This window comes from Salmo salar, unplaced genomic scaffold (assembly GCF_905237065.1).
Source record: "Salmo salar unplaced genomic scaffold, Ssal_v3.1, whole genome shotgun sequence".
Classification (NCBI taxonomy): domain Eukaryota; kingdom Metazoa; phylum Chordata; class Actinopteri; order Salmoniformes; family Salmonidae; genus Salmo; species Salmo salar.
Window position 1 is genome coordinate 104,424 of NW_025548770.1, and position 25,230 is coordinate 129,653.

The window sequence follows — 25,230 nt, forward strand, 5'->3', positions numbered from 1 at the left end:
GAATCACAAATTGGTGCATTCACCTTATGATATCCAGTGGAACAACCACTTTACATTAGTGCATCTAAATCTTTTAGGGGGGGGGGGGTTAGAAGGATTACTTTATCCTATCCTAGGTATTCCTTAAAGAGGTGGGGTTTCAGGTGTCTCCGGAAGGTGGTGATAGACTCCGCTGTCCTGGCGTCGTGAGGGAGCTTGTTCCACCATAGGGGTTCCAGAGCAGCGAACAGTTTTGACTGGGCTGAGCGGGAACTGTGCTTCCTCAGAGGTAGGGGGGCCAGCAGGCCAGAGGTGGATGAGCGCAGTGCCCTCGTTGCCTACCGTCTGTAATCTATTAGTGTCTTAACGACCGTTCCACAGGTGCATGTTCATTAATTGTTTATGGTTCATTGAACAAGCATGGGAAACAGTGCTTAAACCCTTTTCAATAAAGATCTGTGAAGTTATTTGGATTTTTACGAATTATCTTTGAAAGACAGGGTCCTGAAAAAGGGATGTTTCTTTTTTTGCTGAGTTTAGATGCATAAAGTGCTTTCATATCTAAATGGTAAAAAATACAGTCTTGGCCAAAAGTTTTGAGAATGACACAAATATAAATTTTCACAAAGTCTGCTGCCTCAGTTTGTATGATGGCAATTTGCGTATACTCCAGAATGTTATGAAGAGTGATCAGATGAATTGCAAATAATTGCCAAGTCCCTCTTTGCCATGCAAATGAACTGAATCCCCCCAAAAAAGTCCACTGCATTTCAGCCCTGCCACAAAAGGACCAGCTGACATCATGTCAGTGATTCTCTCGGTAACACAGGTGTGAGTGTTGACGAGGACAAGGCTGCAGATTACTCTGTCATGCTGATTGAGTTTGAATAACAGACTGGAAGCTTCAAAAGGAGGGTGGTGCTTGGAATCATTGTTCTTACTCTGTCAAACATGGTTACCTGCAAGGAAACACGTGTCGTCATCATTGCTTTGCACACAAAGGGCTTCACAGGCAAGGATATTGCTGCCAGTAAGATTGCACCTAAATCAACCATTTATCGGATCATCAAGAACTTCAAGGAGAGCGGTTCAATTGTTGTGAAGAAGGCTTCAGGGCGCCCAAGAAAGTCCAGCAAACGCCAGGACCGTCTCCTAAAGTTGATTCAGCTGCGGGATCGGGGCACCACCAGTACAGAGCTTGCTCAGGAATGGCAGCAGGCAGGTGTGAGTGCATCTGCACGCACAGTGAGGCGAAGACTTTCGGAGGATGGCCTGGTGTCAAGAAGGGCAGCAACGAAGCCACTTATCTCCAGGAAAAACATCAGGGACAGACTGATATTCTGCAAAAGGTACAGAGATTGGACTGCTGAGGACTGGGGTAAAGTCATTTTCTCTGATGAATCCCCTTTCCGATTGTTTGGGGCATCCGGAAAAAAGCTTGTCCGGAGAAGACAAGGTGAGCACTACCATCAGTCCTGTGTCATGCCAACAGTAAAGCATCCTGAGACCATTCATGTGTGGGGTTGCTTCTCAGCCAAGGGTGTGGGCTCACTAACAATTTTGCCTAAGAACACAGCCATGAATAAAGAATGGTACCAACACATCCTCCGAGAGCAACTTCTCCCAACCATCCAGGAACAGTTTGGTGATGAACAATTTCTTTTCCAGCATGATGGAGCACCTTGCCATAAGGCAAAAGTGATAACTAAGTGGCTCTGGGAACAAAACATCGATATTTTGGGTCCATGGCCAGGAAACTCCCCAGACCTTAATCCCATTGAGAACTTGTGGTCAATCCTCAAGAGGCAGGTGGACAAACAAAAACCCACAAATTCCGACAAACTCCAAGCATTGATTATGCAAGAATTGGCTGCCATCAGTCAGGATGTGGCCCAAAGGTTAATTGACAGCATGCCAGGGCAGATTATAGAGGTCTTGAAAAAGAAGGGTCAACACTGCAAATATTGACTCATTGCTTCAACTTCATGTGATTGTCAATAAAAGCCTTTGACACTTATGAAATGCTTCTAATTATACTTCAGTATTCCATAGTAACATCTGACAAAAATATCTAAAGACACTGAAGCAGCAGACTTTGTGAAAATTAATATTTGTGTCATTCTCAAAACTTTTGGCCACGACTGTATATGTATGAATACCTTTAAATAAAAGGTGACATTCTGTACTGTCACCCAATATGAAACATTCTATCTCGAATCCAAAATGCTGGAGCATAGCACCACATTTAAAACTGTAAGCTTCACTGTCCAAACACATATGGTGTGGACTATGTGTGTCTGGTAAACACATGTGGATCTGGTGAACAGTTATCACTTGTTGACCAACTACAGGAATACTGACCTCAGAGTCTCCAGTTTACAGTGGGGATCCTCCAGTCCAGCAGAGAGCAGCTTCACTCCTGAATCGTTCAGGTCATTGTTACTCAGGTCCAGCTCTCTCAGGTGTGAGGGGTTTGAACTGAGAACTGAGATCAGAGAATCACAGCCTTCCTCTGTGACTCCACAGCCTGACAGCCTGCAACGAGTGAAATTATATTAAAATCACACTGCTATTATTTGGTGGTGAAAATAGTAGCAGTATATTTTTTCAACATATGAAACCTTCCATATCTATTCGTAAATTAATATATCATCATTAAAAATGACAAATGATCAAAGTATTGCCTGCAGATAGAAACATGTATAGTACAAATATTTGAGTAGACTGACCAGACCAGTTTAAAATCAGTATCAGTCAAAAGACAGACAGTAAGGTATCAGATTTAGATTGTATTGAGTATACAGTCCACACCATATCTATTTTGACAGTGAAGATAACATTTTAAATGTGGCTCTAAACTCCAACATTTTGGATTTCAGATCAAACGTTTCATATGAGGTGACAGTATATAATGTCACCTTTTCTTTGAGGATATTTTCATACATGTCTGTTTCACCATTTAGAAAAATGAAAGCACTTTATGTATCTAGTCCCCCTATTTAAAGAAGTCATAAGTATTCTGACCAATTCACTCATAGTGTACTAAAATAGTCCAAAGTTTTGTATTTGGTCCCATATTCCATGAAAGCAACGACTACATCAAGCTTGTGACTCAAACTCGTTGGTTCCATTTGCAGTTTGTTTTGGTTGTGTTTTGGGTTATGTTTTGCCCAATATTAAAATGGTGGATGTTTTCTAAGTGAGAAGATACATGCTGGAGTATAGCACCACATTTAAGACTGTAAGCTTCACTGTCCAAACACATATGGTGTGGACTATGTGTGCCTGGTAAACACATGTGGATCTGGTGAACAGTTATCACTTGTTGACCAACTACAGGAATACTGACCTCAGAGTCTCCAGTCTGCAGTGGGGATTCCCCAGTCCAGCAGAGAGCAGCTCCACTCCTGAATCCTTCAGGTCATTGTTACTCAGGTCCAGCTCTCTCAGGTGTGAGGGGTTTGACTCCAGAGCTGAGACCAGAGAATCACAGCCTTCCTCTGTGACTAGACAGCCTGACAGCCTGCAAAGAGTCAAATTATATTAAAATCACACTGCTATTCTTTGGTGGTGAAAATAGTAGCAGTATATTTTTTCAACATATGAAACCTTCCATATCTATTCGTAAACTAATATATCATAATTAAAAATGATATGAGGATATTTTCATACATATCTGTTTCACCGTTTAGAAATGAAAGCACTTTATGTAGCTAGTCCCACCATGTGCAGAAGTTATAAGTATTCTGACCAATTAACTTATAGTGTATTAAAATAGTCAAAAGAGGCCAAAGGGGGTGAATACTTTTGCAAGCCACTGTATATACATAAAATTCTTTCATTTCTAAATGGTAAAACATGAATACTCTCAAAAAAGGTGACATTCTGTACTGTCACCTAATATGAAACATTCGATCTCAAATCCAACATGCTGGAGCATATCTCCAAAATGTAAACTGTAAGCTTCACTGTCCAAACACATATGGTGTGGACTATGTGTGCCTGGTAAACACATGTGGATCTGGTGAACAGTTATCACATGTTGACCAACTACAAGAATACTGACCTCAGAGTCTCCAGTCTGCAGTGTGGATCCTCCAGTCCAGCAGAGAGCAGCTCCACTCCTGAATCCTTCAGGTCATTGTTACTCAGGTCCAGCTCTCTCAGGTGTGAGGGGTTTGACTCCAGAGCTAAGACCAGAGAAGCACAGCCTTTCTCTGTGACTCCACAGCCTGACAGCCTGCAACGAAATCATCATGACTTCACAAACACACTGTTAATTTAACACCAGTAGTGTAGAAGGACAACGGTCGATGCATTTGGTTCATATTCCCAAACAACATATATATTCATCTTCTGTCTCCTAGAATTGTATGGTCATATTGTAATACTAGATTGAATATCTGATTCAATATGTTATGCAATATAATATTATATACATATTGTAATACATATAATATTTCTTCCTGATGATTAGTTCTTATATGTCATTTTATGTACTCACAGAACAGCTCTGGAGGCTTTGACCACTGGCAGCAGCCTCAGAAGACCTTCCTCTGATCTGGAGTATTTCTTCAGGTCAAACACATCCAGCTCCTTTTCTGAAGTCAGCAACACAAAGACCAGAGCTGACCACTGTGCAGGTGACAGGTTGGGTTCTGAGAGACTTCCTGAGCTCAGGTAGCTTTGGATCTCCTCCACTAGAGAATGGTCATTCAGTTCATTCAGACAGTGGAACAGATTGATGCACCTCTCTGGAGAGGGATTCTCCCTGATCTTCTCCTTGATGTACTTGACTGTTTTTTCATGGGTCTTTGAGCTGCTTCTTGTCTTTGTCAGTAGATCTCGTAAGTGCTTCTGATTGGACTCCAGAGAGAGTCCCAGAAGGAAGCGGAGGAAAAGGTCCAGGTTTCCCATCTCACTGTGTAAGGCTTTATCCACAGCACTCTTGTAGAAAGAAACTTCAGACTTGTCTCTGAACAGCGCAGAAAGGTTCCTGGACGTTGATTGCGGTTCGGCCATTAGATTCTCATTGTTGTTGATGAATGAGAGGAACACATATACAGCAGCCAGAAACTCCTGAATGCTCAGATGAACAAAGCAGTACACCTTGTCTTGGTACAGAACACATTCCTCTTTAAAGATCTGTGTGCACAATCCTGAGTACACCGAGGCTTCATTGACATCAATGCCAGCCTCTTTCAGGTCTTCTTCATAGAAAATCAGATTGCCATTCACAAGCTGTTGAAAAGCCAGTTTTCCCAGTGACAGAATGCTCTCTTTATTCCAGTGTGGACCTGTCTCTTCTTTCCCAAGATACTTTTCATTGTTCTGTTTGGTATGAAACACCACAAGGTGTGTGTACATCTCAGTCAGAGTCTTGGGCATCTCTTCTCTCTTATGTTTCAGCATGTGTTCGAGGACTGTTGCAGAAATCCAACAGAAGACTGGAATGTGGCACATGATGTGGAGGCTCCTTGATGTCTTTATGTGTGAGATGATTCTGCTGGCCAGGTCCTCATCACTGAATCTCTTTCTGAAGTACTCCTCCTTCTGTGGGTCATTGAACCCTCGTACCTCTGTCACCTGGTCAACACACCCTGAAGGGATCTTATTGGCTGCTGCAGGTCGGGTAGTTATCCAGAGGAGAGCAGAGGGAAGCAGATTTCCCTTGATGAGATTTGTCAGCAGAACATCCACTGAGGTTGACTCTGTGACGTCCCAACAGATCTTGTTCTTCTGGAAGTCTAAGGGCAGTCGGCACTCATCCAGACCATCAAAGATGAACACAACTTTGTACTTGTCGTAGTTGGAGATTCTTGATTGTTTGGTTTCCATTGAGAAGTGATTGACAAGTTCAATCAAAGTGTGTTTGTCCCCTTTCATCAAATTCAGCTCCCGAAAAGGGAATGAAAACACAAATTGAACATCCTGATTTGCTTTTCCTTCAGCCCAGTCCAGAATGAACTTCTGCACAGAGACTGTTTTTCCAATGCCAGCGACTCCCTTTGTCAGCACAGTTCTGATAAGTTTGTCTTGTCCAGTTAAGGGTTTGAAGATGTCGTTACATTTGATTGCAGTCTCTGGTCTTGCTTGTTTCCTGGTTGTTGTCTCAATCTGTCTCAGCTCATGTTCATTATTGACCTCTCCTGTTCCACCCTCTGTGATGTAGAGCTCTGTGTAGATCTTATTGAGAAGTGTTGGGTTTCCTTGTTTAGCGATCCCCTCAAATACACATTGAAACTTCTTCTTTAGATTAGATTTGAGTTCACGTTGGCAAATCACAGCAAGCTCATCTGAATGAAGAAATAACACAAAGGATATTAATATTACATCTGTTTTAATGCCTACAGTATTGTAGGACTGTTATAAAGTTTTACATTATAACAATTATTCTCTTAACTGACAGTATAAACGTGTAAGTGTTTTCATAATGCATTACAGACTGGTGTGACTGATTATATTATTATTGGTATTATTGATGGTATTATTAATGATCTCTCTCTGTCTCTCTCTCTAAATTAATCACCACATCACATCCCTTCTGCTACTTGATGAGGTCACTAGGTGTTGTGTTAAGGCTGCTACAATATCTTGAGTTACACAGCTACTTTAGCTGTACTTTAGCTACAGCTTTTAAATGTTCTAAAACAGCATTCAACATGATGCAGAAAGATCTTACAGTTCTCCAGTGTGTCAGCAAGCTCCTTCTGGTTCATTTTCCTCAGGACGTGCAGTGTGATCTTCAGAGCCCCCTCTCTGGCACTGCTCTCCTGCTTCTCATCTTCAGCATCCACCACTTCCTCATCCTGCTTCTGACTCTCAAAGCCTTCTGGGAGTTCTGGACTAAGAATCCTCTTGAACATTTTCAGCTCGTTCTTCACAAATGTCATAATTTTCTCTTCAAGCAACTAAAATAAATCAAGTAAATAAGTTAAGCAAGAGAAGAAATGCTTTCTCATTAACACATTAATGAATGATTGACAGATCAACTTTACTTGAGGAAAACAAAAACAAATGTTCATAACAGGACCACATACACTGAATATAGAGTCCAGGTCTGTTTGATGACTCTGGGAAGACTGACCACTGAGAATCTCTGACTCTGATCTCTCCTGTTGGTTTCTGTGGACAAAACATGAGATTACAGTACACACACACACACACACACACACACACACACACACACACACACACACACACACACACACACACACACACACACACACACACACACACACACACACACAGGGAGGGAACGTTGTGTTTGTTTAATATTGTTTTAGGACTATGAAAATGGACTAAAGGATTAGCCTGTGGATTATGAAAACAACAAAAAGAAATGTGAAAATGGGAGAGGAGAAATGACTAGAGACAGTGTTGTTTAACTCACTGACCATGACCCATGAGTTCTTCTTACCTTTGTTCAGTAGAAAAGTCTCCCTCTCTAAAGTATATAGGTAGATACATAGACTGGTCACTCTTCATGGACACACAGCTGGGTACAGGGGAGGCTGGTCTCTCCTGCTTGATTGGTCTTCAACACAACAGAGACAAACATTACATCTCTCATCTACTCTGATCTCAGATGGGAAACATAAGAAGAGTTCCAAAACGCAACATATCACTTTACAGAAATGAGCTTTTATTGTTTAAAGAAATTATGTATTAATTATTACATCTCTCACAGACAAGGATTTGTTTAAAATCTATCACTTGATGGTTTCATTTCAGAGAGACAAAAATCATGATTTTTTTGCAAAATGCTCTATATCTCCCTCACTCTCAAATGTGACCGACCGGCTCAATTTGGTAATTAACTAAATAACTACATATATAGTGATTTTGGTTTATGTCAGTTTAATTGTTTGTTATGGTATAAGTTGTTATTTTATGATTGTAAGTGATAAAATGAACTAGTAATTCTCAGTAATTACTACTTTAGTAAGGAATAACACATTTTTTCAGCACCTCTGCAGTTGCTAAATAATTCCAATAGATGGCAGCATAAGACCACAATGATATTTCAGAATATTAGTTTAGTTTTCTCCCTGGATACACCACCACTCCCCACGCTTCCTGCAGAACCCCTGCAGTACCTCCGCAGACCCCGGATTCAGAACCCCTGATTTAGCAGATGCTCTTATCCAGAGAGATTTACAGTAACTGCATTCACCTTAAGATAGCTATTTATTTAGGAAATAAACTTAATGAATTATTCATAAAATTGTTATCTCACCTCTTAGCTTTGGTGTTATGTCCCCCAGAGAGATGCATTTTAGAGGCAGGGCCCCCCTCCTCTCTCTCCCCAGAGAGACTCATTTTAGAGGCAGGGCCCCCCTCCTCTCTCTCCCCAGAGAGACTCATTTTACAGCACTGTCCCCTGTAAACAGAGATCCAGCATGTTGGTTGTGGTTAACACAGTGACAACTAAACAGAGATCCAGCATGTTGGTTGTGGTTAACACAGTGACAACTAAACAGAGATCCAGCATGTTGGTTGTGGTCAACACAGTGACAACTAAACAGAGATCCAGCATGTTGGTTGTGGTTAACACAGTGACAACTAAACAGAGATCCAGCATGTTGGTTGTGGTTAACACATTGACAACTAATTATTGAATGTCAATTGTTGTATTCTATTCATTATCTCTTAGAAATAAAACATTTACTAACAGATACATCCAAACAGTCAGGTGATTTAATGCATCACATGAACATGTAATCATGACTGATATTTGCCACCTCATCTCCATGTTTAGTGTCAGTAATAATAATAATAATAATAATAATAATAATAATAACAATAACAATAATAATAATAATAATAATAATAATAATAATAACAATAATAATAATAATAATAATAACAATAATAATAATAATAACAATAATAATAATAATAATAATAATAATAATAACAATAATAATAATAATAATAATAATAATAATAATAATAACATAATATTAATAAGTCACTTTCTCTTTTAATAATTTCTCTCATTCTAGTGTGTTGCTTTGTTTAACAGGTATGATATTATTATGCTGTTACTGAATTCAGTTCATAATAACAATGTTAAGAAAAGTCTGTTCAGTGGTTTCAAACCAAATTACACAGGAAAGAGGAGCTCATTGTAGTTTAGAAAACAAATTTTACGATATTTTGAAAGACGATTTACAACTTATACATAAAAATATACAAATTGTAAAATAACCACAATATACGAATATATGAACAATATGTTTTTGAATTTGACTTGCCTACGCCCAGTTAGCGCCATTTTGTATGATTGAACTGTCACATAACTGTCCCAGGTGAAATGGACTTTTAGAGTGTTTTACTGTCAGTCACTATACTAAAATAACACCATACATTTAATTTCTCTACACACTTTACAATAATCACTGGGAAGATTCTTACCTTGTAGCCTGAATTCACAGCCAGAACATGTCAAGTCATTGAGATATTTTCCATTGTGCTGAGAGAGCACCTTCCTGATAACAAGTGGCTCTGTATCTATGTTCTAGGTACAGTCGATCTTTGGATGCAATAATATCTGGTCAAAGTCTAGTGACACAACACCATAGTATATCATAAACATAACAGCAGTTGGCCAGAAAAGGCCATGACATACTATAAAACAGGGTTTGTCAACTAGATTTGGCTTCGGGTGTCACGGTTGTCATAGAGAGGAGTGGACCAAAGTGCAGCGTGATTATCGTTCCACATATTTTATTGAACTGTGAAACTATTCAATACATACACATAAACTAAAGAACAAAAAAACAACAAACCGTGATGCAGAGGTGAAACATACACTACTCAAAAACAATCTCCCACAAACCCAGGTGGGAAAAACACCTACTTAAGTATGATCTCCAATTAGAGACAATGATGACCAGCTGCCTCTAATTGGAGATCATCCCAAACAAAACCCAACATAGAAATACAAAACTAGAAAACAACATAGAAAAACTAAACTAGAAAACCCCCCTGTCACGCCCTGACCTACTCTACCATAGAAAATAACAGCTTTCTATGGTCAGGATGTGACAGTACCCCCCCACAAAGGTGCGGACTCCGGATGCACCTAAACAAAAAAAAAAGATAAAAGGTAGGGTTAGGGAGGGTGACTATTGTCTATGGCGGCTCTGATGCAGTACGCAGAACCTTCTCATCCTGCGGATCCTCCAGCAGAGGCGGCGGCTCCGGTTCGGGGCGTAACCCCCTCTCCGCCCGCTGATCCCTCTGCTTTTGTGTCACCGGACCTTGGATCATCACTGGAGGTTCTGGACTGCGGAACGTCGCTGAAGACTCTGGACAGCGGGCCGTCTCAGGAGGTTCCGGACTGCGGGCCATCGCTGCAGGCTCCGCGCCATGGATCATCATTGCAGGCTCCGTGCCGTGGATCACCACTGGAGGCTCCGGGCCATGGATCATCCCAACAGCCTTCTTGCCATGGATTATCACTGGAGACTCCAGGCCATGGATCATCACTGGAGGCTTCGTGCCATGGATCATCACTGGAGGCTTCGTGCCATGGATCATTATTGGAGGCTTCGTGCCATGGATCATCACTGGAGTCTTCGTGCCATGGATCATCATTGGAGGCTTCGGACCATGGATCATCACTGGAGGCTTTTTACATGGAGCCGGAACAGGTCTCACCGGACTGGGGAACGTCGCTGGAGGCTCCGGACTGGGGGACGTTGCCGGAAGCTCTGGACTGGGAAGGCGTACTGGAGGCCTGATGCGTGGGGCTGGCACAGGTGGCGCCAGACTGGTAACACACACCTCAGGGCAAGGAGCAGGAACAAGACACACCGGACTGGGCAGGCGCACTAGAGACCTGATGCGTGGGGCTGGAACAGGTGGTGCCCGACTGGTGACACGCACCTCAGGGCAAGTGCGAGGAGCAGGAACAGGGCATACCAGGCTGGATAGACTCACTGGAGGCCTGGTACGTGGGGCAGGCACAGAGCTCACCGGGCTGTGAATGCGCACTGGCGACACAGTGCGCATCACCGCATAACACGGTGCTTGCTCAGTCACTCGCTCCCCACGGTAAGCATGAGGAGCTGGCTCAGGTCTCCAACCTGACTGTGCCAATCTCCCTAATTTTTTGGGGGGGTGTGTCTGCCTCTCGTGCTTCCCTTGTTGCCGCGCTCTCGCTGCCTCCACCTGTTCTCGTGGGAGGTGCTTTTCTCCTGCCCCTAATTCCTCCAAAGCCCTGGATATACTCCTCCTAACCTCCGCAATAGTCCACAGGTCCATATCACGTTGGAATGACAAGTGGACTACACGTCTCGAATGTTCAGAAAGTTAAGCTTACGTTGCAAAAATCTTATTGACTAAAATTACAAATGATGCAGTACTGCTGGCTGGTGAAGTAGGCTAGCTAGCAGTGGCTGCGTTGTTGACTTTGCCATACTTGTTGTAGTCAACACCATCAGCCTCATTCATCTATTCCTCCATCAATATCACCATCGTTGTTGTAGTCATCACCCTCAGCCTCATTCATCTATTCCTCCATCAATATCACCATCGTTGTTGTAGTCATCACCCTCAGCCTCATGAATCTGTTCCTCCATCAATATCACCATCGTTGTTGTAGTCATCACCCTCAGCCTCATGAATCTGTTCCTCCATCAACATCACCATCGTTGTTGTAGTCATCACCCTCAGCCTCATTCATCTATTCCTCCATCAATATCACCATCGTTGTTGTAGTCATCACCATCAGCCTCATTCATCTATTCCTCCATCAATATCACCATCGTTGTCATCGTCGTCGTCGTCATCATAATAGTCATCCTCCACCTCTTCATAGTTTCTGCCCTCAATAAAAGCCCTTCTGAACGATTCACATTGTCCTTCTGCATGCTGTATCTCATCAAGCTTTCCAGCAAGGACAGCTCTTTCCCCAAGACAACATCCATCTTGCTCTGTGTAATGTTGTAAGGCCTCCACGATCAGTTCCTGCTCTGTGTAATGTTGTAAGGCCTCCACGATCAGTTCCTGCTCTGTGTAATGTTGTTAGGCCTCCACGATCAGTTCCTGCTCTGTGTAATGTTGTAAGGCCTCCACGATCAGTTCCTGCTCTGTGTAATGTTATAAGGCCTCCACGATCAGTTCCTGCTCTGTGTAATGTTGTAAGGCCTCCACGATCAGTTCCTGCTCTGTGTAATGTTGTAAGGCCTCCACGATCAGTTCCTGCTCTGTGTAATGATGTAAGGCCTCCACGATCAGTTCCTGCTCTGTGTAATGTTGTAAGGCCTCCACGATCAGTTCCTGCTCTGTGTAATGTTGTAAGGCCTCCACGATCATTTCCTGCTCTGTGTAATGTTGTAAGGCCTCCACGATCAGTTCCTGCTCTGTGTAATGTTGTAAGGCCTCCACGATCAGTTCCTGCTCTGTGTAATGTTGTAAGGCCTCCACGATCAGTTCCTGCTCTGTGTAATGTTGTAAGGCCTCCACGATCAGTTCCTGCTCTGTGTAATGTTGTAAGGTCTCCACGATCAGTTCCTGCTCTGTGTAATGTTGTAGGGCCTCCACGATCAGTTCCTGCTCTGTGTAATGTTGTAAGGCCTCCACGATCAGTTCCTGCTCTGTGTAATGTTGTAAGGCCTCCACGACCAGTTCCTGCTCTGTGTAATGTTGTAAGGCCTCCACGATCAGTTCCTGCTCTGTGTAATGTTGTAAGGCCTCCACGATCAGTTCCTGCTCTGTGTAATGTTGTAAGGCCTCCACGATCAGTTCCTGCTCTGTGTAATGTTGTAAGGCCTCCACGATCAGTTCCTGCTCTGTGTAATGTTGTAGGGCCTCCACGATCAGTTCCTGCTCTGTGTAATGTTGTAAGGCCTCCACGATCAGTTCCTGCTCTGTGTAATGTTGTAAGGCCTCCACGACCAGTTCCTGCTCTGTGTAATGTTGTAAGGCCTCCACGATCAGTTCCTGCTCTGTGTAATGTTGTAGGGCCTCCACGATCAGTTCCTGCTCTGTGTAATGTTGTAAGGCCTCCACGATCAGTTCCTGCTCATGTGAGTAGAACATCTTGGCAGTGAAGACATCATCCTCAATCTACCGCTTCTCTTCACAAAGAGCACCAAGAGCCTTAGCTTGAGGTGCACCTCCCCATCATCCTCTGCTCCTCCTGCTCTCCAGGACCAATCAGTGCTGTCCACCTGCACTGCATCCTCATACACCAGGGCCTGTAGGAGCTGTGAGGACAAACCTCGTCTCCTCAGGTTGTAGTCCTTCACATGTGTTTTTATGCTACTACCGACCGTGGCCTTTTGGACAGGCAGTTGGCAATACCTTGACCATCTATTGATAACAGATAATCAATACCTTGACCATCTATTGATAACAGATAATCAATACCTTGACCATCTATTGATAACAGATAATCAATACCTTGACCATCTATTTATAACAGATAATCAATACCTTGACCATCTATTGATAACAGATAATCAATACCTTGACCATCTATTGATAACAGATAATCAATACCTTGACCATCTATTGATAACAGATAATCAATACCTTGACCATCTATTGATAACAGATAATCAATACCTTGACCATCTATTGATAACAGATAATCAATACCTTGACCATCTATTGATAACAGATAATCAATACCTTGACCATCTATTGATAACAGATAATCAATACCTTGACCATCTATTGATAACATATAATCAATACCTTGACCATCTATTAATAACAGATAATCAATACCTTGACCATCTATTGATAACAGATAATCAATACCTTGACCATCTATTTATAACAGATAATCAATACCTTGACCATCTATTGATAACAGATAATCAATACCTTGACCATCAATTAATAACAGATAATCAATAACTTGACCATCAATTAATAACAGATAATCAATACCTTGACCATCTATTGATAACAGATAATCAATACCTTGACCATCAATTAATAACAGATAATCAATACCTTGACCATCGATTGATAACAGATAATCAATACCTTGACCATCTATTGATAACAGATAATCAATACCTTGACCATCTATTAATAACAGATAATCAATACCTTGACCATCTATTAATAACAGATAATCAATACCTTGACCATCGATTGATAACAGATAATCTGTCACAGCTGTTGAAAGGAGTAGACCAAGGTGCAGCGTGGAAGATGTTCATCTTGTATTTATTTTACTCAGAACACTCTGACAATCAAACAAAACGACAGCAAAACAGTTCTGTCAGGTTTCACCAACTAAACAGAAAATAACTACCCACAAGGACAAAGGAAAAACAGGCTGCCTAAGTATGGCTTCCAATCAGAGACAACGAAAGACACCTGCCTCTGATTGGAAACCATACCCGGCCAAAACATAGAAAATAAAACATAGATTGCCCACCCACCTATCACACCCTGGCCTAGCTAAACAGAGAAAACACAGCTCTCCTAGGTCAGAGTGTGACATAATCAATACCTTGACCATCTATTGATAACAGATAATACAGACAGAAAATATGTTAAAGGTAATCCAATCTAAATAAAAATACATAAAAAATGACCTAAAGCTGCTATAAAATTACTCTGATTACCATCCAACAATAGATCATTAGCAACAGAAACCAAGTTCAGATACAAATAAACATTATTATTGTGTTTGACCACCCAGAATTATCATAGAACTGATATGAGCTGACTTGTTCCTATTGTTGAATATATATCTATAACCTGCATATTTTCAGGCCACAGAGGAACCTCCGTTCTAGCAGCAGACTGAAGGTTCCCTCCAGATTGGTCCTCAATCTGTTCCTCTGCAGTCTGTGGAGTGCAGTCTGGAAGAGACTGCTGGTGGGGGACCATCAATCTGTTCCTCTGCAGTCTGTGGAGTGCAGTCTGGAAGAGACTGCTGGTGGGGGACCATCAATCTGTTACTCTGCAGTCTGTGGAGTGCAGTCTGGAAGAGACTGCTGGTGGGGGACCATCAATCTGTTACTCTGCAGTCTGTGGAGTGCAGTCTGGAAGAGACTGCTGGTGGGGGACCATCAATATGTTACTCTGCAGTCTGGATGAGACTGCTGGTGGGGGACCATCGATGGAGGATGCTGTTCTTCCTCTCCATCGTCTTCAGTTTTCTGTCATCAGAAAGGTTCTAAATACTTTGACCAGGGAGATCAATTATATTCATTGATCTAACAATTACACTGTTAAAAACTGAGGAAGTACCTATCGAACTGCACAAGCTGAAAAACAGCTGTTCCATCTCCACTTTCCTGCTGTGCCCTGAAAATAAAACATGGATTACAGAGGACATACAATAATGCATGTCGAAAAATAACAACTTTGTTTAGTCATTTGAAATGCATTACATACATTGCAATTGTATGTTGCTGGAGCATTGCAACATATTGCTCCTCCCAGCACAGAGCAGGTTTTTGCCTCTCAAGGGTGACACTGACATTCCTGCCCCAATCCCTAATGGTGTCCAGTGTTGTTCCTACAACATAACAACACTGACATTCCTGCCCCAATCCCTAATGGTGTCCAGTGTTGTTCCTACAACATAACAACACTGACATTCCTGCCCCAATCCCTAATGGTGTCCAGTGTTGTTCCTACAACATAACAACACTGACATTCCTGCCCCAATCCCTAATGGTGTCCAGTGTTGTTCCTAAAACATAACAACACTGACATTCCTGCCCCAATCCCTAATGGTGTCCAGTGTTGTTCCTACAACATAACAACACTGACATTCCTGCCCCAATCCCTAATGGTGTCCAGTGTTGTTCCTACAACATAACAACACTGACATTCCTGCCCCAATCCCTAATGGTGTCCAGTGTTGTTCCTACAACATAACAACACTGACATTCCTGCCCCAATCCTAATGTTGTCCAGTGTTGTTCCTACAACATAACAACACTGACATTCCTGCCCCAATCCCTGATGGTGTCCAGTGTTGTTCCTACAACATAACAACACTGACATTCCTGCCCCAATCCCTGATGGTGTCCAGTGTTGTTCCTACAACATAACAACACTGACATTCCTGCCCCAATCCCTAATGGTGTCCAGTGTTATTCCTACAACATAACAACACTGACATTCCTGCCCCAATCCCTAATGGTGTCCAGTGTTGTTCCTACAACATAACAACACTGACATTCCTGCCCCAATCCCTAATGGTGTCCAGTGTTGTTCCCACAACATAACAACACTGATATTCCTGCCCCAATCCCTAATGGTGTCCAGTGTTGTTCCTACAACATAACAACACTGACATTCCTGCCCCAATCCATAATGGTGTCCAGTGTTGTTCCTACAACATAACAACACTGACATTCCTGCCCCAATCCCTAATGGTGTCCAGTGTTGTTCCCACAACATAACAACACTGACATTCCTGCCCCAATCCCTAATGGTGTCCAGTGTTGTTCCTACAACATAACAACACTGACATTCCTGCCCCAATCCCTAATGGTGTCCAGTGTTGTTCCTACAACATAACAACACTGACATTCCTGCCCCAATCCCTAATGGTGTCCAGTGTTGTTCCTACAACACAACAACACTGACATTCCTGCCCCAATCCCTAATGGTGTCCAGTGTTGTTCCTACAACATAACAACACTGACATTCCTGCCCCAATCCCTAATGGTGTCCAGTGTTGTTCCTACAACATAACAACACTGACATTCCTGCCCCAATCCCTAATGTTGTCCAGTGTTGTTCCTAAAACATAACAACAGTGACAGATGTGACAACATTTCTAATCAATACTGAAATTCTATGCTTAGTTTATTGATACAATGGTTTACCTGGAAGAGACTGTGCAATTTATTCAATTTCCCTGTTTGCCTCTGTTGCAACTTCTGTTGCTGGGGAAACCCTCTATGGCAGAGAGTCCACTACATCAAAACAACAGGAAATGTTAGGAACATCACTAGAGTCAACCAGCATCAAGTAAATGAATAACAATTCCAAGTGTACTAACGTAGCCTCTGGCGTTTTCCCATGGTGGAGAAGTGCATCAGTCAGGAGGTCAATAAGATGGGACGGCCTCATTTCTTTGGTGACCTTCCCAAAGCGCCTCAGATACGACCACAGCCTCTCCATCTGCTCCCCATCTGCCAGTCCAGCACCTTCCACATATCGGGTGTTGAATTTCATCTAGAAATATAAAATCATGTCATACCATGGTAAAAGGGTTATTTGGTTAAACCTTATAAAATATGAATAAATACCTACTGATAATATTAATGATCCTGTTCAAGTACCTGACATGGCAAGTCATGTCCATCAGCATGGAAACCTGGAACAACCAATCTGGTCCCATGCTTCAATTCAGGAAACTTTCTCTAAAAAGTTATGGACAAAATGTTCATGTTAAAACTATTGTTGGAGAAACTGCTTTTCAAATGTTAAAGTCAATGAGATCTTGAATTAAAAGGTTAATTACTTGCACATGTAGCTGCATCTGGAATCAATGTCCTCCATGAAGATGAGACTGATGTTCTGGCCTCTCATCCCCTCCTTCATCTCTCAGCAGGTTCACTGCATCTGGCATCAATGTCCTCCATGAAGATGAGGTTGATGTTCTGGCCTCTCATCCCCTCCTTCATCTCTCAGCAGGTTCACTGCATCTGGCATCAATGTCCTCCATGAAGATGAGGTTGATGTTCTGGCCTCTCATCCCCTCCTTCATCTCTCAGCAGGTTCACTGCATTTGACAAACTACAGAAGAAGTACATCATTATCTGCACTAAATAACTAAATACAATTTACTAAATTAACAAAATTAATCAACACTGAAATAAAATACTGAAAAAGAAACTGAAAAAACTCCTTATTACTGCATCCCACCTTTCAGCCTTTTTCATGTTCAGGAAGTGAAGCGGGTGGTCACGCTGGCAGGAAACCCCAACACGCCTGTCTCCTACAATTTCCTTGTTTGGGGTTTGGACCTGATGGCATTGTCTGCTTGAAATCCATGGCAACCCTAAAATATCTATAATAATATAAAGCACAATACAAGTATTATGTACTGAAATGCTTCCTTGCAGGTTAACCTCTTGACAATACAACAACAATAGAACAAGTCAGTAGCTAAGTTAATAAAAAAAGTAATACAATAGTAATAAACCCTTCATTCATCAGTACCCTGAACAAAGCTGGGTGTTTCTGGGATAGAGGGTTGATATTAAAGTCAGTAATACAATAGTAATAAACCCTTCATTCATCAGTATCCTGAACATAGCTGGGTGTTTCTGGGATAGAGGGTTGATATAAAAGTCTATATATTAAGATGTAAGCAATACAATAAGCAATACCCCCAGGCTATATGAATATAAAGAGACATGAGACAAAACAATCATAATGAATCAGATTACATGGAGAGGGGGGACCTGATACTAGATCATAATGAATCAGATTACATGGAGAGGGGGGACCTGATCCTATATCATAATGAATCAGATTACATGGAGAGGGGGGGACCTGATCCTAGATCATAATGAATCAGATTACATGGAGAGGGGGACCTGATCCTAGATCATAATGAATCAGATAACATGGAGAGGGGGGACCTGATCCTATGTCATAATGAATCAGATTACATGGAGAGGAGGACCTGATCCTAGATCATAATGAATCAGATTACATGGAGAGGGGGGACCTGATCCTATGTCATAATGAATCAGATTACATGGAGAGGAGGACCTGATCCTAGATCATAATGAATCAGATTACATGGAGAGGGGGGACCTGATCCTAGATCATAATGAATCAGATTACATGGAGAGGGGGGACCTGATCCTAGATCATAATGAATCAGATTACATGGAGAGGGGGACCTGATCCTAGATCATAATGAATCAGATTACATGGAGAGGACGGACCTGATCCTAGATCATAATGAATCAGATTACATGGAGAGGGGGACCTGATCCTAGATCATAATGAATCAGATTACATGGAGAGGGGGGACCTGATCCTATGTCATAATGAATCAGATTACATGGAGAGGGGGACCTGATCCTAGATCATAATGAATCAGATTACATGGAGAGGGGGACCTGATCCTAGATCATAATGAATCAGATTACATGGAGAGGGGGGACCTGATCCTAGATCACAATGAATCAGACTACATGGAGAGGGGGACCTGATCCTAGATCATAATGAATCAGGTTACATGGAGAGGAGGACCTGATCCTAGATTATAATGAATCAGATTACATGGAGAGGGGGGACCTGATCCTGATTCAGCACTCCTCCTTTGAGACACTGCCTTTATGAATAAGGAATGCTGTTGTAAAGTGTAGTTACAGCAGGTGTTTACTTCCATCTAGTGGAAGATTCCAATAAAACACTTTATTATCAGGATGGGGAGACGGCTGAGTGCAGTATCCATGGTGAGATGACAAAAGAGGAAAACACACTATATTGGAGAGAAGTACAAATAAAGTATTTCTGAACAATAAAGAACAGATTAAGATAATGAATACCTGGAATGACATATTATTACTAGTTAGTAGATCTCTTCTGTCATCATTATTTACCCATACACCGGTGACGTCAGAAGGGACGTGATTTCCTCATATGAAAGTGAAAGTAACTGTGTAGTCTACACCGTTACAAAATGACTGTAGAAAATGTAGCGCACATTTCTCTGCAACATTAGAAGCAGGATAAATGTGTTGATTTGAAGGACAGACGGGCAGACTCTGGTAAGTCTTGGCTACATATAACTATTATAAAGTTAGGTCGTAGTCAGACATTCAATTGACAGAGTAACCTTGAGATATGATTCTTTATCATGCTGACCAACCTGGGCCCGGTTTCTGCGATAGAATTTAGACTTAACGCTGGAAACGCATAATAAGTGGTAAACGATAATTAACTAAATACAGTGTTGAGTAAACGCTATTTTACAAATAAAAAGGTGTGTAAGCGCGTTTACGTGGGTTTACCCTCCACCACATCCCCGTTGAGGTGGTGTGCAGCGTAGAGTGCATAGTCATTTAGTCTCTATGGGCCAGATGGTGAGGGCCACAGCATAGTCCTTTAGTCTCTATGGGAAAAGAAACTGTTCAGATGGGGGTCTATAACATCCAATCACATACTCCTCAAGATGAGGCTCATGATTTATAAGTTATATACCTTTTAATCTTTACATATATTGTCTTTATTTAAACCAAGGTAGTTTGAGTTAGTAGCGATGAAGTAGCAACTGTCAGCTGCTGTAAACCTGTGACAGTCTTCATAAGAGAGCTGATCTCGGATCAGTTTAGCTGTTTATATCATATTGATACTGCTGTTAACCATCTGACAGTCTTCATAGGAGAGCTGATCTCAGATCAGTTTAGCTTATTATATCATATTGATACTGCTGTAAACCTGTGACAGTCTTCATAGGAGAGCTGATCTCGTATCAGTTTAGCTGTTTATATCATATTGATACTGCTGTAAACCTGTGACAGTCTTCATAGGAGAGCTGATCTCGTATCAGTTTAGCTGTTTATATCATATTGATACTCCTGTAAAGTCAGGTTACAGCAGGTGTTTACTGCCATCTAGTGGAAGATATTTTATTTTTATTTCACTTTTATTTAACTAGGTAAGTCAGAACAAATTCTTATTAACAATGACGGCCTACCCCGGCCAAACCTTGACGACGCTGTGCCAATTGTGCGCCGCCCTATGGGACTCCCAGTCATGCAGCCTGGACTCTAACCAGGTACTGCAGTGACGCAAGAGGCGGGACTGCACCACTCGGGAGGTGGCTGAGCTGAAACAGAAAGTAAATATGTTATTTTGTTCAGGATCCATTTTGAGACGACAGAGCAGAAAACACTATATGGAGATTATTGAAAAATAAAGTAAGTATTTCTGAACAATAATCTATTCTAATGGACAGAGTAAGAGAATGAATACCTGGAATGAGATATTACTAGTTAGTAGAACTGCTACTTGAGCTGAGTTGCTGACAGACAGCAGTTTTCAAAGTGGAAACTAATCAGTAGGTCTACATGTTATCAGTAAAACGTCTGGTAAAGATGGTGGAGGAGCTTTTACATTATATGGTTTTATGTTTATCTCAGGGTTTCTCAATCCTTTAGTTATTATCCACACCTGATTCAACTAATCATTAAATATTTTAAGACAGTTTAATATTTGAGGCATACAAATTAACATTCTCAAATTAAAACCTTTTGGGTTTGTAGGCCTGTTAACAATTATTATAGTCCTACAGTAACTCACATTCTGGAGGAAAAAGCACAGCTAAAATTGGTTTCCAGTAAATTATATGTTTATCAAAAATAATGTAAGAGAGATGTCTTGAAGAAACGCATCTGGGTTTAGAACTCTGTGTCTCAGTGCCCTGCAACAGTGGAAAGTTCGTTTTGCATGGCCCGGTGCTACAGGTGAGTGGAGTTTTATTTTAAGGAACAATGGAATGGTCTAAAATGCGTAAACTCTGCGCACCCGGGGAGCCGGGCAATGCAAAACGAATTCACCCAGTGACCGTTACATTATTTCCTTATATGAAATTGAAAGTAACTTTGTAGCCCACGCAGTTACAAAATGTCTGTTGAAACTGTGGCTCATATGTCTCTAGAACGTTAGAACAGTGGTGGAAAAAGTACTCAATTCTCATACTGGAGTTAAAGTAAAGATACCTTCATAGAAAATGACTCAATTAAAAGGGAAAGTCACCCAGTAAAATACTTCTTCAGTAAAAGTCAAAGTATTTGGTTTCAAATATAATTAAGTATCAAAAGTAAATGTAATTGCTAAAATATACTTAAGCATCAATAGTAAAAGTAAAGAAGTGATAGTTTAAAATTCCTTTTATTAAGCAAACCAGACGGCACAATTTTCTTGTTATTTTAATTTACGGATAGCCAGGGTCACACTCCAACACTCAGACATCATTTAAAAATGAAGCATTTGTGTTTAGTGAGTCCTCCAGATCAGAGGCAGTAGGGATGACCAGGGTTGTTCTCTTGATAATTGTGCAAATTGGACAATTTTCTGTCCTGCTAAGCATTCAAAATGCAACGAGTACTTTTGGGTGTCAGGGAAAATGTATGCAGTAAAAAGTACTTAATTTTCTTTTTGAATGTAGTGAATTAAAAGTAAAAGTTGTTAAAAATATAGATAGTAAAGGACAGATAACCCAAAAACGACTTATGTAGTACTTTAAAGTATTTTACTGAAGTACTTTACACCACTGCATTAGAAGACAGATAAATGTGATGATTTGAAGGAAAGACGAGCAGATTCTGGTAGGTAGGCTACAAACTATTATAAAGTTAGGTCGTCGTCAGACATTCAACAGTCACAGTAGGTTTGAGCTACAGTATGATCACTAATCATGCCGACAAACCTGATGGTCTCGGTTGGAAATGTTGTGAAAAAGTATCTGGCCTCGGCTATAAATATCTGGCATTACTCATCTCATATGTATATACTGTATTCTATACTATTCTACTGTATCTGTCTATGTATTACTCATCTCATATGTATATACTGTATTCTATACTATTCTACTGTATCTGTCTATGTATTACTCATCTCATATGTATATACTGTATTCTATACTATTCTACTGTATCTGTCTATGTATTACTCATCTCATATGTATATACTGTATTCTATCCTATTCTACTGTATCTGTCTATGTATTACTCATCTCATATGTATATACTGTATTCTATCCTATTCTACTGTATCTTAGTCTATGTATTACTCATCTCATATGTATATACTGTATTCTATACTATTCTACTGTATCTGTCTATGTATTACTCATCTAATATGTATATACTGTATTCTATCCTATTCTACTGTATCTTAGTCTATGTATTACTCATCTCATATGTATATACTGTATTCTATTCTACTGTATCTGTCTATGTATTACTCATCTCATATGTATATACTGTATTCTATTCTACTGTATCTGTCTATGCAGCGTTGACATTGCTCGTCCATATATTTATATATTCTTATTCTTATTCCATTACTTAGATTTGTGTGTATTAGGTATTTGCTGTGAAATTGTTAGATATTACTGCACTGTTGGAGCTACGAACACAAGCATTTCACTACACCCGCAACAACAACTGCTAAACACATGTGACTTCATTTCTTATGAAATTGTTTTTTCCCCACTCATTCATCTCTTTACGTTGCTTATTTATATTCAGTGGCCTGGCTGCATCCAGACTGTCAAAGGCCCATCCTGGTAGATCTGAACCTAATGCAGCTTGGAGTGATCAGATGACAGAAGTCACATTTAGGTGCCAGGTCTTCAGCAGGCTTGAAACGTGATACTGATTTTCATACTAAGAGGGACCAGGAGTCTGTTGATTGGCCAGTCATTGGGTTCATTTGTTGAAATCAAATCAAGCTTTATTTATACAGCACATTTCAGACATGGATCCAACACAATGGCTTCATAGGAAAAAACAAAAATAAACAATTATTTACCACAACAAACATAAGTGGATAAAAAACAGAAGGTTAACAACTGAAAGATGGAAATGCCATCGATTAAAATATTAAGAATTGGATGCAATATCCAACCCAAAATACCAGCTTGTTTTACTACATTGTTTGTTGTTACGTTCCCCACCAAGAAAAATCTCAAATGTTTCTCAAACAGAAGAGGGACTAACAAAGACTCACTGACAACAACCACAACTAAACAGGTGGGGTTTTAGGAGGGGCTCTGAAAGACACTATGGGGGTGTCCACTGGAAGTTGACTAGTAACAACAACTGGGACCTAAAAGACACCCACCATGAGACCCACTAAATCTGCCCAAGAAGAGGAAAACAAAAGAAAAACCCACACCAAACTTAAAGACAGGAAGCAAACCAAAAAGGTGGAGCAACTAAAGGTGTTGACTCTCCACATGTATCAAGACAACTGGAGCACTGGGCCAGACACTCTTAAATAGAACCTGGACCAGCTCAGGTGAAACACCTTCCCACTAACGAGATGGACAAACCAGCACAGGTGTAACACATACTGACTAACGAGGTGACACCAATCAGTGCGTCCTACGTGCGAACGAGCTAGACGTGCTAACGTGCTAACGAGCTAGACGTGCTAACGAGCTAGACGTGCTAACGAGCTAGACGTGCTAAAGTCCAACTTCAAAACATAAATGGAAAAACCAAAGCCTGTAACACCTTCCCCCTTAAGACAACAAATATATCCTACATTTCTTTTGGACAAGTTTGCTTACCACCAACAGAAAACAATTTAATTTCCCAATATAATCAACTACAATGCTTCACCTTCACCAATATAAACATGGTGTCTACTGGCTGTCAACTATTAAAAAGAATTAAAAAAAACACGTATTTCTAAATAATAATATACAATCGTATTTTTTGTCCTTTTTCTTTCCATAGAATCCTTCCTAAAACTCACTAGCTTCTAGAACTCTCGTCTTCCTAAAACTCACTAGTTTCTAGAACTCTCGTCTTCCTAAAACTCACTAGCTTCTAGAACTCTCGTCTTCCTAAAACTCACTAGCTTCTAGAACTCTCGTCTTCCTAAAACTCACTAGCTTCTAGAACTCTCGTCTTCCTAAAACTCACTAGCTTCTAGAACTCTCGTCTTCCTAAAACTCACTAGCTTCTAGAACTCTCGTCTTCCTAAAACTAACTAGCTTCTAGAACTCTCGTCTTCCTAAAACTCACTAGCTTCTAGAACTCTCGTCTTCCTAAAACTCACTAGCTTCTAGAACTCTCGTCTTCCTAAAACTCACTAGCTTCTAGAACTCTCGTCTTCCTAAAACTCACTAGCTTCTAGAACTCTCGTCTTCCTAAAACTCACTAGCTTCTAGAACTCTCGTCTTCCTAAAACTCACTAGCTTCTAGAACTCTCGTCTTCCTAAAACTCACTAGCTTCTAGAACTCTCGTCTTCCTAAAACTCACTAGCTTCTAGAACTCTCATCTTCCTAAAACTCACTAGCTTCTAGAACTCTCGTCTTCCTAAAACTCACTAGCTTCTAGAACTCTCGTCTTCCTAAAACTCACTAGCTTCTAGAACTCTCGTCTTCCTAAAACTCACTAGCTTCTAGAACTCTCGTCTTCCTAAAACTCACTAGCTTCTAGAACTCTCGTCTTCCTAAAACTCACTAGCTTCTAGAACTCTCGTCTTCCTAAAACTCACTAGCTTCTAGAACTCTCATCCCCTTGGAACGAGCCCAAACAAAACTC

The 25,230-nt window shown here is 41.0% G+C and overlaps 2 long non-coding RNA genes across 2 annotated transcripts; one reads left to right on the forward strand and one right to left on the reverse strand.

Annotated features, from left to right (window-relative positions):
- Positions 1-16,708: 16,708 nt before the first annotated feature.
- Positions 16,709-17,324, reverse strand: LOC123733279 (uncharacterized). The gene is made up of 3 exons (XR_006763718.1): positions 17,236-17,324; positions 16,982-17,157; positions 16,709-16,895 (listed from the first exon to the last, which is right to left on the reverse strand). It is a non-coding gene; the product is annotated as an uncharacterized lncRNA (long non-coding RNA).
- Positions 17,325-20,690: 3,366 nt separating this feature from the next.
- Positions 20,691-23,455, forward strand: LOC123733282 (uncharacterized). Its single transcript, XR_006763719.1, has 2 exons — positions 20,691-20,867; positions 23,202-23,455. It is a non-coding gene; the product is annotated as an uncharacterized lncRNA (long non-coding RNA).
- Positions 23,456-25,230: the final 1,775 nt, after the last annotated feature.